This window comes from Hemiscyllium ocellatum, chromosome 20, assembly GCF_020745735.1.
Source record: "Hemiscyllium ocellatum isolate sHemOce1 chromosome 20, sHemOce1.pat.X.cur, whole genome shotgun sequence".
Lineage (NCBI taxonomy): Eukaryota > Metazoa > Chordata > Chondrichthyes > Orectolobiformes > Hemiscylliidae > Hemiscyllium > Hemiscyllium ocellatum.
Window position 1 is genome coordinate 32,731,682 of NC_083420.1, and position 13,693 is coordinate 32,745,374.

The following is a 13,693-nucleotide window of genomic DNA, read 5'->3' on the forward strand; positions in this document are numbered from 1 at the left end:
GACATGGGTTTATCCTCTAAATCTTGAAAAACTGTAAAGTTTAGTTAGAAGTTCTGGCTTTACTTACATATGTATGTAAGTTTGTATTTGTTTAAAGATGTGAAATATTGGGAAGTGGTTCTTCAACTTAATCACTAGGCATTTGAATTTCTCTTTATATCTTAACAATCTCCATGGGGATTATACCATAGTGAGAAATGACCTTGGTTCAAAAGGTGAAGCTATAAAATCAGTGTCAATGAAGATTAGAAATAGCAAATGTAGAAAGTAACGAGAAAAAGTAGGATATAGGTCCCCTAAAGTAGTGACACTATAGGGCTGAGTATCAATCAAGAAATATTGGGGGCTTATAAAAAAGGTATTGCCATAATTGAGTGTGATTTTAATCTTGAAAGAGACAAGACAAATCAAATTGCCTAAGATAGACTGAAGTATGATTTCCAAGAGTGTATTCGGAAAGGTTTCTTAGAATAATATATCCTACAACCAATCAGAGGTTACATTAGGCTTGTTAATGTGTAATGAAACAAGATTAATTATTGACCTCACAATTAAGGATCCTTCCGGGTGAGAGGAATTATAACATGATTTTGCATTCTGTTTGAGGGTGAGAAATTTGAATGTAAATCTAGTGTCATAATTTAAATAAGGGCTATGAAGAATATGAAGACAGAGTTGGCTAAAGTAGGTTTAGAAAATAGTTAACAAATATGATGATAAAGAAGCAGGGACAATTCGTAGCTTTCAACAAAAACGTATTCTATTAAGAAAGTCTGATGAGAAAACATGCCACTTGTTGACAGTTAAGTAAGTTCAGAATCATTTCAAATTGAAAGAAAATCCTTAAAATACAATAAAGATTAACAATAGCTGAGAAAATTGAGAAAGCTTTTAGAAACCAGTGAAGAATAACTTTAAAAAAGGAAAAATCTTAGAGTATGAGAGGAATTTAATAAAAAACATCTATAAGTATACACAAAGAAGAAATTAGTCCATTAGGAAAATGCTAGAGTCTATTATTAAGAAAATAGTAGCAGGACATATGAAAAATCATCCTGCATTCAGGCAATATCAATATGGCTTCATCAAAGGGAAATCCTATCTAAAACTTGTTAAAGCTCTTTGAAAATGTTACTGGCAGGGTGGATAAAGGAAAACCATGAAGGTAGTGTATTTCAGTTTCCAAAAGACATTCAATAAGGTACCATATAAAAGCTGAATACTTCATATAAGGAAAATCTGTTGATGTTGAGGGTGATATGCTAACAGTCGTGAGGAATTAGCTAACTAGCAGGAAACAGAGTCTGGGTTAATGGATCACTTCCAACTGACAACCTGTAAGCTAATGTATATCACAGGGATCAATGCAGGGTCCTCAACTATTTATAATTTATAATTAATTTGGATGAAGGGATCAACTACACTGTAGCCAATTTGCTGACAATATAAGGTTAGATCGGAAATTATATACGCAAGTTGTGAAGAGAATACATAGATCCTTCAAAATGATATTGATAGGTTATATAAATAGGCAAAAATTTGGCAGATGGAGTATAATGTGGAAAAACTTGAGGTTATCTTCTCCAGTAGAAAGAATGGAAAAGCCAAATATTATTTAACAGAAGCAAGACCGCAGAATGTTGCGATACAGAGAGATCTTGATGTCGTCATACATGAATCATAAAAGGCTAGCGTTGGAATATAGTGAGTAATTAAGAAGGCAGGTGGAGTGTTCAAACTTGATTGCAAGTGAGATGGAATATAAATGAGATTGCTATAATTGTACAGAACATTCATGAGACCACAACTAAGGTATTGTTTGTAGTTTTGGTTTCCTTATTTAAAGAAGGCTTTACCTGCATTGGAAGCAGGTCAGAGAATGTTGACTAAGCTAATTCCTGAGAAAGAGTTGCCTCGGAGGAAAGATTGAGCTACCTGGGCCTATATTCACTGCAGTTTAGAACCATGAGAGATGTCTGATTCAAGCACATACGATTCTAATGGGCTTGTAATGTTATTAAGCGAGATCCAGAACTAGGGGACACAATTTAAAATTAAAATCTCTCCCATTCAAGACTGAGCTGATGAGTAATTTTTTCTCTGAGAGTAATCTATGAAATTTCCTTCCACGAAGAACAGTGAAGGATGACTCATTGAATATATTTAAGGCTGAGGTAAGCAGATTATTGATCAACAAAGGACTCGGGTAGCATGGTGTGAGTGGTGACACTGGTAAGAACATGGAGTTAAAGAAATAATCAGATCAGCCATGGTCTTATTGAATGGTGGAGCAGGCAGAAAGGAGCAAATGGTTTACTTCTGCTCCTAATGCTTATGTTCTTAAATTCTCATGTGATATCCACACTCCTCTAATTCTAGCCAATTTTACTTTTTCCAACATTTGGTGTTTATGCCTTCAGTTGTATAGAACCCAACTCTGAAATATTCTCCCTACACCTCTCCACTTCACCTTATACCTTGAAGAGACTTCTTAAATTCTGCTTCTTTGCCAAATTATTGTCACCCCACCTGAAATATCTCCTTGCTTGCTATCACATTTTATTCCTTAATGTTTCTGTGAAGTGCTTTAGGGTATTTCATTACATTAAAGGCACAATATAAAAATAAGTTATTGTCATGATTAAAGTGAACTTTTGAACATGGTCCTGAAGAAGGGTTATATATCCCTGAAACGTTGACCTTTCCACCTCCTGATGCTGCCTGGCTTGCTGTGTTCTTCCAGCTTCCTGCTTGTCTATCTTGGAATCCAGTATCTACAGGTTTTGTTTTGTCTCTACTCTTCCCCTGCACCAAGTTCAGTCGCTCCATCAATCTTCTCATCCATTTGTCTATAATTTATTTTTGATCTGTACTTTTGCTGTCTAATAAAAATGGATTAAAACTGGTAAAAAAAAGTTTAAGAATTTCAGTGATGAGAAGATTTCCATAATGGATTAATCATGCCATTCCTAGACTGTGGTAGGACAGTGTTGCAATTCATTGTGGATCCTTTTAATTTTAATGTCTTTTTCAGTACTTACATGTAAACATGCTGAATGACAGCGTACAGTGAATTAGTTAAAACCAATGGTGTGACTGAGAATGATTCAAGTCATTGTATCATATGACACCATTGAGTCTGAAATTAATGTGATGTAACACCTGATTGATTTACAGTCGTATAATATGCCGTTATCAGTAAAGCATTGGGTCAGTTACCAAATACTTAAGGAATTAACATCAACGTTAAAACAGAAGCAAGGCTGATATCATCCCTCTGAGTCTTGTCAATGCATAATAATGACTGGATTGGTTTACCAATAAACACAAGGAGATGAGATTGGTAACACAAAACCCTCCTCACACATTTCTCATTATCTCTTCACCACCAGATTGGTCTTAAAAGAAAATTGCAGCCAGAATTATTGGCCAAAATTCCAACTTCTCCCATATCTGAAACGGTATCCAATTATACCAATCAGAATCATTGAGCCAGTCTTTGATCATATTCTATTTATAAAACCTTGTAAATTTTTAATGATGTTCATTAACTCGCTTTTGTTACAAATGACTGCACATTTTTTCTGAGACGTTCATAATCACATGTAGTTAGAGCAGCTCCCTGCCCTCCAGAAAGGTATGTGGCTAATAATTGTCTCCAATTGCCAAGTTCCTGCAGTAAGCTTACTCTGTACAAATTTAGCCCATCTGATATTAAACTTTAATGAATACACAGCAACTTGAATCCTTTGTCTTTCATTAGCATTTGATGCATTCAGAGTGTTGTGACTGTCTCATGCAGTCTGCAGTAACAAAGAGAAGCTTTAAAAGTTTTACAGATCTGTCAACATCTATGCTAATATTAGTGACTCTAATAAAGGATGCTCCCGAAACAATTACTTTTTCACAGACTGATCAATTTGATTTCCATTTTCAGTTTTTGTTTCCAGTTTGGGATTCAACTCTATAAAAGTTTTTCTATTTAGTATCATGGAGTCATAGAGGTGTATAGCATGGAAACAGACTCTTCAGTCCAACCCATCCATACCGACCAGGTATCAAACCCAATCTAGTCCCACCTGCCAGCACCCGGCCCATATCCCTCCAATCTCTTCCTATTCATATACCCATCCAGATGCCTTTTAAATGTTGCAATTGTACCAGCCTCCACCACATCCTCTGGCAGCTCATTCCATACACGTTCAACCCTCTGTGTGAAAAAGTTGCCCCTTAGGTCTCTTTTACATCTTTCCCCTCTCACCCTAAACCTATACCCTCTTGTACTTACTGTAAGGTCACACTTAAAATATTCACTTATCTGTTTCTGTGCTGTGACCTCTCCTAAACAGGTTTCTCCAAGATTAGTTGTGAATTTCACTGTTTTTGTTAAATTTCCCAGATGCACTCTGATGTCCAGCGATACGTGAATTCAAACAACAAAGGCAGTAACTGTGCAGGTTCACTGCTGTGTCAGTTAGCAATGTGGGTTTCTCTCTCTCTCTCTCTCTCTCTCTCTCTCTCTCCTGCACTGACCTCACCATGTGCTCCTTTTGTCTGTTCATCTCCCTTCTGTTTTGACTTTTCTCCAAAGTTCCAAAATGCAACAGCATATAAAACAGTAATTGATGCTCACATAATTACATATTAAGTATGCTAAGCTATTTTGTTCAGAAAGGTTGGTCCACAAGCACAATGAGATTTAATCAATTTCTAAAACATGATGGTTCTGATTTGAATGCTTGTCAACCAGCAGCCAGCAAATTTTACCGGACCCAGTATAACAAGCTGAACATTACAATTGTTTCTGGCATTAAAAATGAGCATACATCAGCTAGATTTCTACTTCTGATCCCTGAAATCCCACTGAGATGTCTGTGCGGGTGAATACATGTGTATAACTGGTGAGGTATCAGTGACATGGGGCACTGAGGACATATGACCGAGTGGCAGTGTGAGAGGTGGATTACATCAGGAGAGATATTGTCGGTAATGTAGGGCACAGCAAGGAGTGCATTATTGAATAACAATATCACTCCACCATTCAAGAGCCCTGTGCTTGTCAAGGAATTTACGTAAGGTATGCAGTCCATGCCAGTGTTTAAGGGATGTGGATAGCGTCTGAGGTTGGTTGGGGGTTCGGGGGGGTGGTGGGGTGCGGCATTAGGTGAAGTTGGATGGCAGGGAAGTGTGTCATTGTCTGGCTTTGATGCTCCCACCCCACCCCTCCTCTGAAGAGGAGAGAACACTGATGAATTATCACATTATAGGAAGGCGGTCTTTCTTACTTTAATGCAATGCATTCTGTCCATTGTGGTTCATTCGGGCATGCAGAACATTGGAGGAAATTCTGAACCAAGAGTTGTTTCTGGCTGTCTTAGACCAGGGATTGCAAAACAGTTAGAGATGGTCACATTGTTCTGACAAGTATACAGATACCTCAGGATTAAATTGCAAATGAAACCAATAAAATGTTATCAGTCTAACCTTTTAATTGTGAATTGGGGCATTTCATTTGTCAGTTTATGTGAAGGCCAAGCAGTATATAAATAACGGATTCTAGGCTCAGTACAATGTACAAGCAGATCTTTAGAATATTAATCTGTGTAGATATCACTAACATGCCAGTATCTGAGGGACTGATTTGAGAGTACTCAATCCATATTTTGTTTACTGTATTTTTGCAATACCATTACAATCCAGGTAGACCCTGATAACTTTCTAAAACATTTTCTCCATGACTGTAACAGAAAGAATCCCACTAAATAAGGTTTTGCTTTTTAAAGCCTTTCACTACAACAAACCAACTAAAATCAACATAACTCAAACATTAACAGGCATTTCAAATGGTCAATACAACAAAAATGCATTCATGTTACATCCTATATAAATATGGAACATGTTAAATCTCTGCGCGTTTCCAATTTGGCCACCATTTTGTAGGATTTATCACGTCACAACTGATTGCGGCACTCCTTGCGTCAGAATCACCAGCATCCTTTTTCCACACAAGGACCCCAGATACAGCACATACCTACAAACCATCTCTTGATTAGGTCACAGCAGTGTACAGAATCCTCAGAGACATTCTTCACCTATCCCTGTAAATGATCTGGTGGGCTCTGCTAATGCTGAAATAGCAACAATGGGTCTACTTCAATCCATAACTCTTTCTCTGGTCAGCTATCTGCTCTTTCCAACACATAATTCAGACAATAGCTCAGCCTTTGCTTTATTTTCAGAGACATGCTTCTATACCAGAATCTCTACAATGGGAAACATTTTCCATTTGAAGAGAAAATCTTGCTTATTTTCAGTTTGGGTTCCTTCAGGGCCATTCAACTCTTGACCATGTTGGCAGCAAGGAGCTCCAACAAAACTAAAAGTGAGTGGGAATCAAGGGGAAGACTGTACTGATGGGAGTCATACCTAAAATGAAGGAACATGATTATGGATTTTGGAGATCACTCATCTAAGGACATCTCTGCAGGAGTTCCTGGGTCCAACATCTTCTGTTGCTTCATTAATGACCTCTGCTCCTTCATAAGGCCAGAAGTGGAGACTGATGATTGCACAATGTTAAGCACCATTTGTGACTCCACATTTACTGAAGCAGCCCATGTCTAAATGCAAAAAAAATCTAGATAATATCCTGACAAGTAGCAAGTAACAGAGCTGAAAATGTGTTGCTGGAAAAGCGCAACAGGTCAGGCAGCATCCAAGAAGCAGGAGAATCGACGTTTCGGGCATGAGCCCTTCTCATGCCCAAAACGTCGATTCTCCTGGTCCTTGGATGTTGCCTGACCTGCTGCGCTTTTCCAGCAACACATTTTCAGCTCTGATCTCCAGCATCTGCAGTCCTCACTTTCTCCTCTCAGTAGCAAGGAACACCCATGCCAGAATAAGAGAGAATCTACCCATCATCCCCTGACATAAATTGAATACCCCACTATCAACATCCTGAGGCAGAAACTGAACTGGACTAGCAGTATAATACTGTGGCATTAATAATAATAAAGTATATTAAGAATAAAGTACCTCACTTCCTGACCCCAAAAGCCTGTCTACCAACTAAAAGGCACAAGTCAGGAATGTGTTGCAATACTGACCACTTGCCTTGATGAGCATAATTCCAAAAGCATGAAAGAAACCTGACACTGTCCAGGACAAAGTAACCTGCATGATTGGTGGTTAGCTTGTTTGCCATTAACATTCAGTAGCAGTGGTGTTTATATACATAATACACATATAGAAATTCACCAAAGCTTCTTGGACAGCACCTTCCAAACCATGATCCCTTCCATCTGAGTGGATTAGAGCAAGAGATAAATGGGAACATCACCACTTTTAAGTTTCTCTCTAAGCTACACAATACTCTGACTTGACAATATATTGCCAATCCTTCATTGTTGCTGGGTCAAAATCCTTGAAAACCCTCCCCATTGTCCTTCTGGGTTTTCCTGCACCAATGGATTGCAGCAGTTCAAGAAGTGGAGGTGTCGGTGTTGGACTGAGGTGGATAAAGTTAAAAGTCACACAATACCAGGTTGCAGTCCAACAGGTTTATACCTGACAAGGGAGCAGCGCTCTGAAAGCTGGTATTTTTAAATAAACCTATTGGACTGTAACCCGGTGTCATGTGTTTTTTAGTTAAGTTCAAGAATGCAGCTCAGCATCACCTTCTCAGGGGCAATTATGGATAGGCAATAAATACTGGTCCAGCCAGTAATGCCCACATACTATTTTTGTTTCAAATGAAGGTCATACTAAAGGCAGGGAGTGTGGTGAGGGGAACTATAGGATGAAAGATGCAGCTGAGGGAGTGTATCAGCTGATGTTTAGCTGCAGACACATCACAGTGAGCAGAGGATCAGAGACCAGACAGCTGAGCCAGTCCAACTGAAAGAACATTGACTTGAAACATTAGTTCTTTCTCTGGTTCCACAGATGCTTCCTGGCCTGCTGGATATTTCCAACATTTTCTGTTTTTATTATTAGCAATTGGGATTCTGAAAGTGCAGTTGTAAGTGATTTGGGAGTCTTTCTAAGAATACATTATGGAAGGAAGAACTGTCTGGAGGGGGAAGAGAGATAAAATGGAAACTGATAGAGAAAGATGTATCTCATCTGTGTTTCATACTACAGGAGTAGCAAGATCATGTAAGCTCGCAAAATTCAGGGGGTAACTGAATATCGATCAGAGGGTTTATGTGGAGGCTGTGATTCAGTGTGGAAAAGAGGGCTATGAACTCAGAGAAGTGAGACTTTGATGAATTAAGAAGAAGGTCAATGTTACCAAGGATGTGATTTACTACAGAAGCTGCAGAAAGAAAGTCATAAAATATTTCTGTGAAAATCTTTAATGATACTTGGAGTGCTGGTAGAAGATGACATTTTTAAATGAGGTCAGAAGTGTGGAATGAATTGTGATACTCCAAGGAAAAGGAATTGCCAGAGAAGTACAGACACAGACAAGGTGTGATTTGGTGCCAAGAGTCATATCACTCAGTATGGATAGTGGTGGAAGGCCTAACCAGTAAAAAACTTTAATGGAGGGGAAAAGGATCACCACCCTCCAACCAGATTTCTATCAAAACCATAATTTTTATGCAATCATCCACAATCAGCTCATGATGGAAAGCCTTTGCTCACAATTGAATGGACATTCTGGGTGATGAGAGAGAGAGAGGTGAACCAGTGAAGAACTTGCAACGCCAGCATTAAGAGTGGTGAGTTGGACAAGCAGGAGAAAGGAAAGATAGGTCACCAGTAGGTACACTAAAAATAAGGGTCTTGAACAATTGGCATTATAATATCAACATGTAATACTCCCAGAGCAATAGGGCATGGATTACTTTTACACATGTTTAATAAACTTGTCATGACATATCTCTGCAGTGGATAGACTTGACCTTGGACCTTCTGGCTTAGAGATATTGACCTCCTACTGTGCCACAAGAATTCTTCTTATTGGAAATGTAAACTAAGGTCTATGAGGTTCCTTTAAACACTTTTAGGCAGGGTATAGAACAGTTTACATATAAAGTTTCCGTTACACATAAAATCAAACATTCCCAGAGCAAATACAGCACTAGTTCAATACAAAGTAAAGGTTCCTTCTCAATGTAACATCAAATAATATCAGCACAGTTACAGCAACAGTACAACACAGAGTAAATTTCCCTTCAATATATTTTAAAGTATCATTACAGCTGGAATAAATTGCTATCTAATTGTATATGTTGCATAATTAATTTAAAGGGCTAATTGGACAATTTATCAATGTTCTGAAGATTAATAGTCTGCCAAATATAGTTAGAAGCATTCACAAAATGTCAGAAACATAGACTGGTTCTTGTCATTATTTTGGCTTTGTCAATTTTGTCAAGTTTCACAGAAGCTTTCCCTCCACAAAGCCAAGTGCAATTTCTTCTCACATAATCCCAAGTCGACCATATTAACTATCTTCCACACCCCTATAGTAATGCTCTGATCTGCTGCTGGCCCAACTCTACCACTCACCAAACCCAGAAGAACCCTCTACTGCCGAGTTTTCCTGGGACAGATCATCATTCCTGGTGCTGGTGCCATCTTTATCAGGCTGTTGTGCACTCGGCCAGCTCTGCCAGTCTACAGCTGCCTGCCCCAGACATGGAAGGGGGAATTGGCGGGTCACTTTTTGAACGTGAACCTGGAGGTTCTGGTGGATGGGATGATACAGAGGAGGGCTTGCTCCTCTCGCTTCCGGACCAGCAGTGGAGACCATAACACCAGACCCTGCCAGTCTGGACCAAGGTTGCTACCTGGGTCAGTCCCAGCAATCCAGTGCAGGTCAGTTACCCACTGAACTCCACCAACATTTTCTTTCTCTTGTTACACAATCATACAACCTCTGCTACAGCGCACACCTCCCACCAAGCCTTATGCTCCACTACTCTGAGCCAAAGGCCTTCTTCCACACTGTAGGGATTCTACGATTATTCTCTCACTGTTGAATATAACACCCCCCTTCAATTTCTCACATCAGTCTAATTTTCCAATCACTAACCCTACATGCCCTCTGTTCTACTTACTCATTGCTCGGGGAATGTTTGATTTTATGTGTAAAGGAAAGCAAATCGCCAATTTGTGCTCGTCTGCACTAATAGCTATGTAACACACTCACATCCCACCAAATCCTTCCCTTACTCTCATTACAGGAGAAAACAGATAAAAATTGGGTAGAAAGAGTCAAGAAATACAGAGGACTGCCCACTATTCAGTTTTGTCTCTCCTTACAAGAAGAGAATCCTCACCTTGACCAGTCCGAGTGTCTTACTGACTACATCCAAGCACCTGTAATCAGAGGCTGCCCTTGACTTAGTTTGTGCCCCATTCACTGGAGACTGACTGCCTTAGCATGACTGAAGACTGCTGACAACCATGACAGCTTCCTGGTTTTGTGTCCATGTTAACCAGCAAGGCAAGACTGTGAGCCAGAAGTTCTGGTTGAAGGGACAAAGTACAAAAGGGCAAGGCAAGGCAATGCAAGCTAGGGATGCTGTGAGTATCCAAGGAGGCTCAGAGTGAGTGAGTGATAGGAGAGCGTGCAAACAGCAGCTTGGTACAGTCCATACCTTCTCTGTTCGCAAAATGTTCTTGCAGCAACACTTCAATGTTAGTGACTGGTCCACCCCGGAGTGCAGCTTCCAAGTTCAGAAATATCCTACAAGTGGTTTGAAGAGATGCCCCAAAAATTCTGAGAGGCTGGTAGGTGACAGACAACAGTGTCTGTGGAATGGGCACATGCAGCTTGTTCCCTGGGATGTTGTTGCCAGGTATCCAAGATGGCAGTCTGAAGGAGCAACCAGAGAGCTGAAGACACCATGCATCCACTCACAATTTCAGGTAGGGGGCCGTCAACATCTAGTTTCCTCTTGGCAGGTAGGAGGAGAGGTAGCTACGTGTTAGTGAGGTGAAATTGTCTGTTACTGAGGCTGTCAACAAGCAATAATCCTCCTTATTAGGCATCTCACTGCTGCCTAGCAAAAATCTCTTCTTACTGCCTGGAGCTTAGTTGGAAAATGCAGTTTGTTCCTCCCAATGTCGAGTTAGGTTTCACTGGACATCTCACGCAATTCTCCCAGATTTCTCACTATAGCCTATGTTGTCCTGGCTCCTTAAGTTTATGCCCTTTGTGATTGATTTTGCCCAAAGTTATTTCACACAGCTCTTTATATGTATTGATTCCAGGTGTCTGAGCTGGCTTGGAACCTACGACCCAAAGGATGAAGACAATAACTCAATGTCGTAAACTGCACAGTTGCCATGGAGCTTGTTGTGATTGGTGTGCTGTTACTTGGCTTAGTGATGGGCTTCTCTGTCATAAACAGCAGGACAGTGAAGTTTCCATTCAGAGCGTTTCTATTTATTTCATTAATGAGGAATGGAAATCTGGCAGAGATAATAATCTGTGTGCAGTCATACTGAACCCTTTCCTATCTTGCATAGTTCAGTCAATTTGTCAGACGACACTATAATCTGGCTGTTCTTGAGACAACGAATAAAGATGTTTAAATTTGTCATGGCTGAGCCTATTGTTCCAGTATGATACAGTTGCAATACTGGTAAGATTAGGATTGCAACAGCCCTAGTCAGTTTTTTTTTACTTGTCTATGGAACGTGAACATCACTGCTAAGGCCAGAGTTTGTCTTGAACAGATTAGCTGTTTAAGCTATTTCTGTATCAGCCACATTTCTGCAGAGTCACATTTAAGCCAGATCAGGTAAGGATCGTGGACTTCCATTCTTTAAAAAAAAGCATTAATGAACAAGATGGTTGTATTTTTTTTAATTCCAGATTTTTAATCAAATTAAAATTTCACCATCTGTCACACTGGGTTTTGAACCCATATCTGCAGAGCATTAGCCTGGATCACCATTCCAATAACAGCGGCACTACATGACAACCTCCTCAGCAGTCACTGTTAAATTGGTCCAGATTTTTTTAACACCCCCTGTCAAGAATTCAGAATTGTTTTGCTAAAAGCAAGCATGAAAGCCCTGATTTACTGGCTCTTAAGATAATGACTTCTTAATTAAGCTTAACAATCAAGTAGCATGATAACATGACAGCATTTAAAGGATTCAGTGTTTCCATTCAGATAAACCGTTGCATTCTTTGACTTAATCGGCTGTCAGAGAGTGTTTTAGTGTTTTTTTTGATGGTGGTGTTTGCTACATATGGTCATGCAAAAGTCAGTGATTTTTGGAAGCTCATACACTCATTCAAAACGCATCATTGATGCTGTTTTTTTTGGCTTGTCAGGGACGTAGAGTAAAGGATTAACCTCATTAATTCTAATGGCTACTGATCATATTTATAAGTCAGAATATCATAAAGGTATCAGATTTGACAGGACTGAGACCCGACAAAGAAGGTATTAGTAAAGTCCTGCTCTGCCATACATCCATACAGCATTTAAAGTTTAAGAAAGATTACTAGTTTACACTAGTATAATATCCTGTCCTCGTTTGTCCCAAGCTCCCAGAAACAGCCTTGGATATTTATACATAATGGCAGGTGGTGATCAGACCCAGAAAAATGGCTGCAATAAGTTACCGTGCAGCCTTCATCCATCAAACTGCAAGATCCAGGAAGAATCAACCTCATCTGAATGTAACATTTAGGTAGTGGACAGAGAACCCTCAGGATGTTATCCACAATTAACAACGTTTGTTGTTGAACAGGAAAGCCTATGAAAGCCTTTGTATTCATTCACAGGATGTGGATGTCGCTGGCTGGACCACATTTATTGCCCATCCCTAATTGCCCAGAGGGCAGTTAAGCAACAGCTACATTGCTGTGGGTCTAGAGTCACATGTAGGCCAGACCAGGTAAAGATGGCAGAGCTCCTCCCCTGAAGGATATTAGTGAACCAGATGAGTTTTTCCTGACAATTGACACAATGGTGACCATGAAACCACAATTAATGGTTTCATGGTCACCATTAGACTCTTCATTCAGATTTTCAATTCAATCCAAATTTCACCATCTGTCATGGTGTGATTTGAACCAGCATCCCCAGATCATTACTGGGGGTCATTGGATTAATAGTCCAGCTATAATACCACTAGCCCATTGCCTCTCCCGAATAACATCCTTAAGATGGAAGAAGTCAACAATCAGAATCAAGTAAATTAACTAAGACAAATTCCAAAGCTCTTTGGCAGCCTGAGAAAACTGAGAACAGCATACCATATCAAAGGAAAAGCAGATGCCAAACCCATTGGTTTATTTGTACTCAGGATGATCCCGTTTCTAAAACGAGTAAGACGTGAGACTAAGGCAATGCTTCAACAAGATGCTTTCACCGGCTATGGAACTGACCAGGGTGGTTTTCTGCTGTCATACAGGTTCCCAAACCAAATGGATCTATTATATTTTGTAACCATAGAACAGGAAATACACCATTGATATTTTGTAGAAGAGAACTTTGGTAAACTCTCAAACAGCATAATTGTCATCAGGACGGATGCAAACAAGATTTTGGCAATTAGTGAGTGATGAGGCATCTAAATTTTGAACCATCTTAACATCCTTCGTACATTTATATTTCAAGTGTCCACCTTTCAGAATCATATCCACACTAGAGTCTTATTCCAGCTTTAGCACAATGGGATACAAAGATATATTTAGCACACTACAAGGGCATTA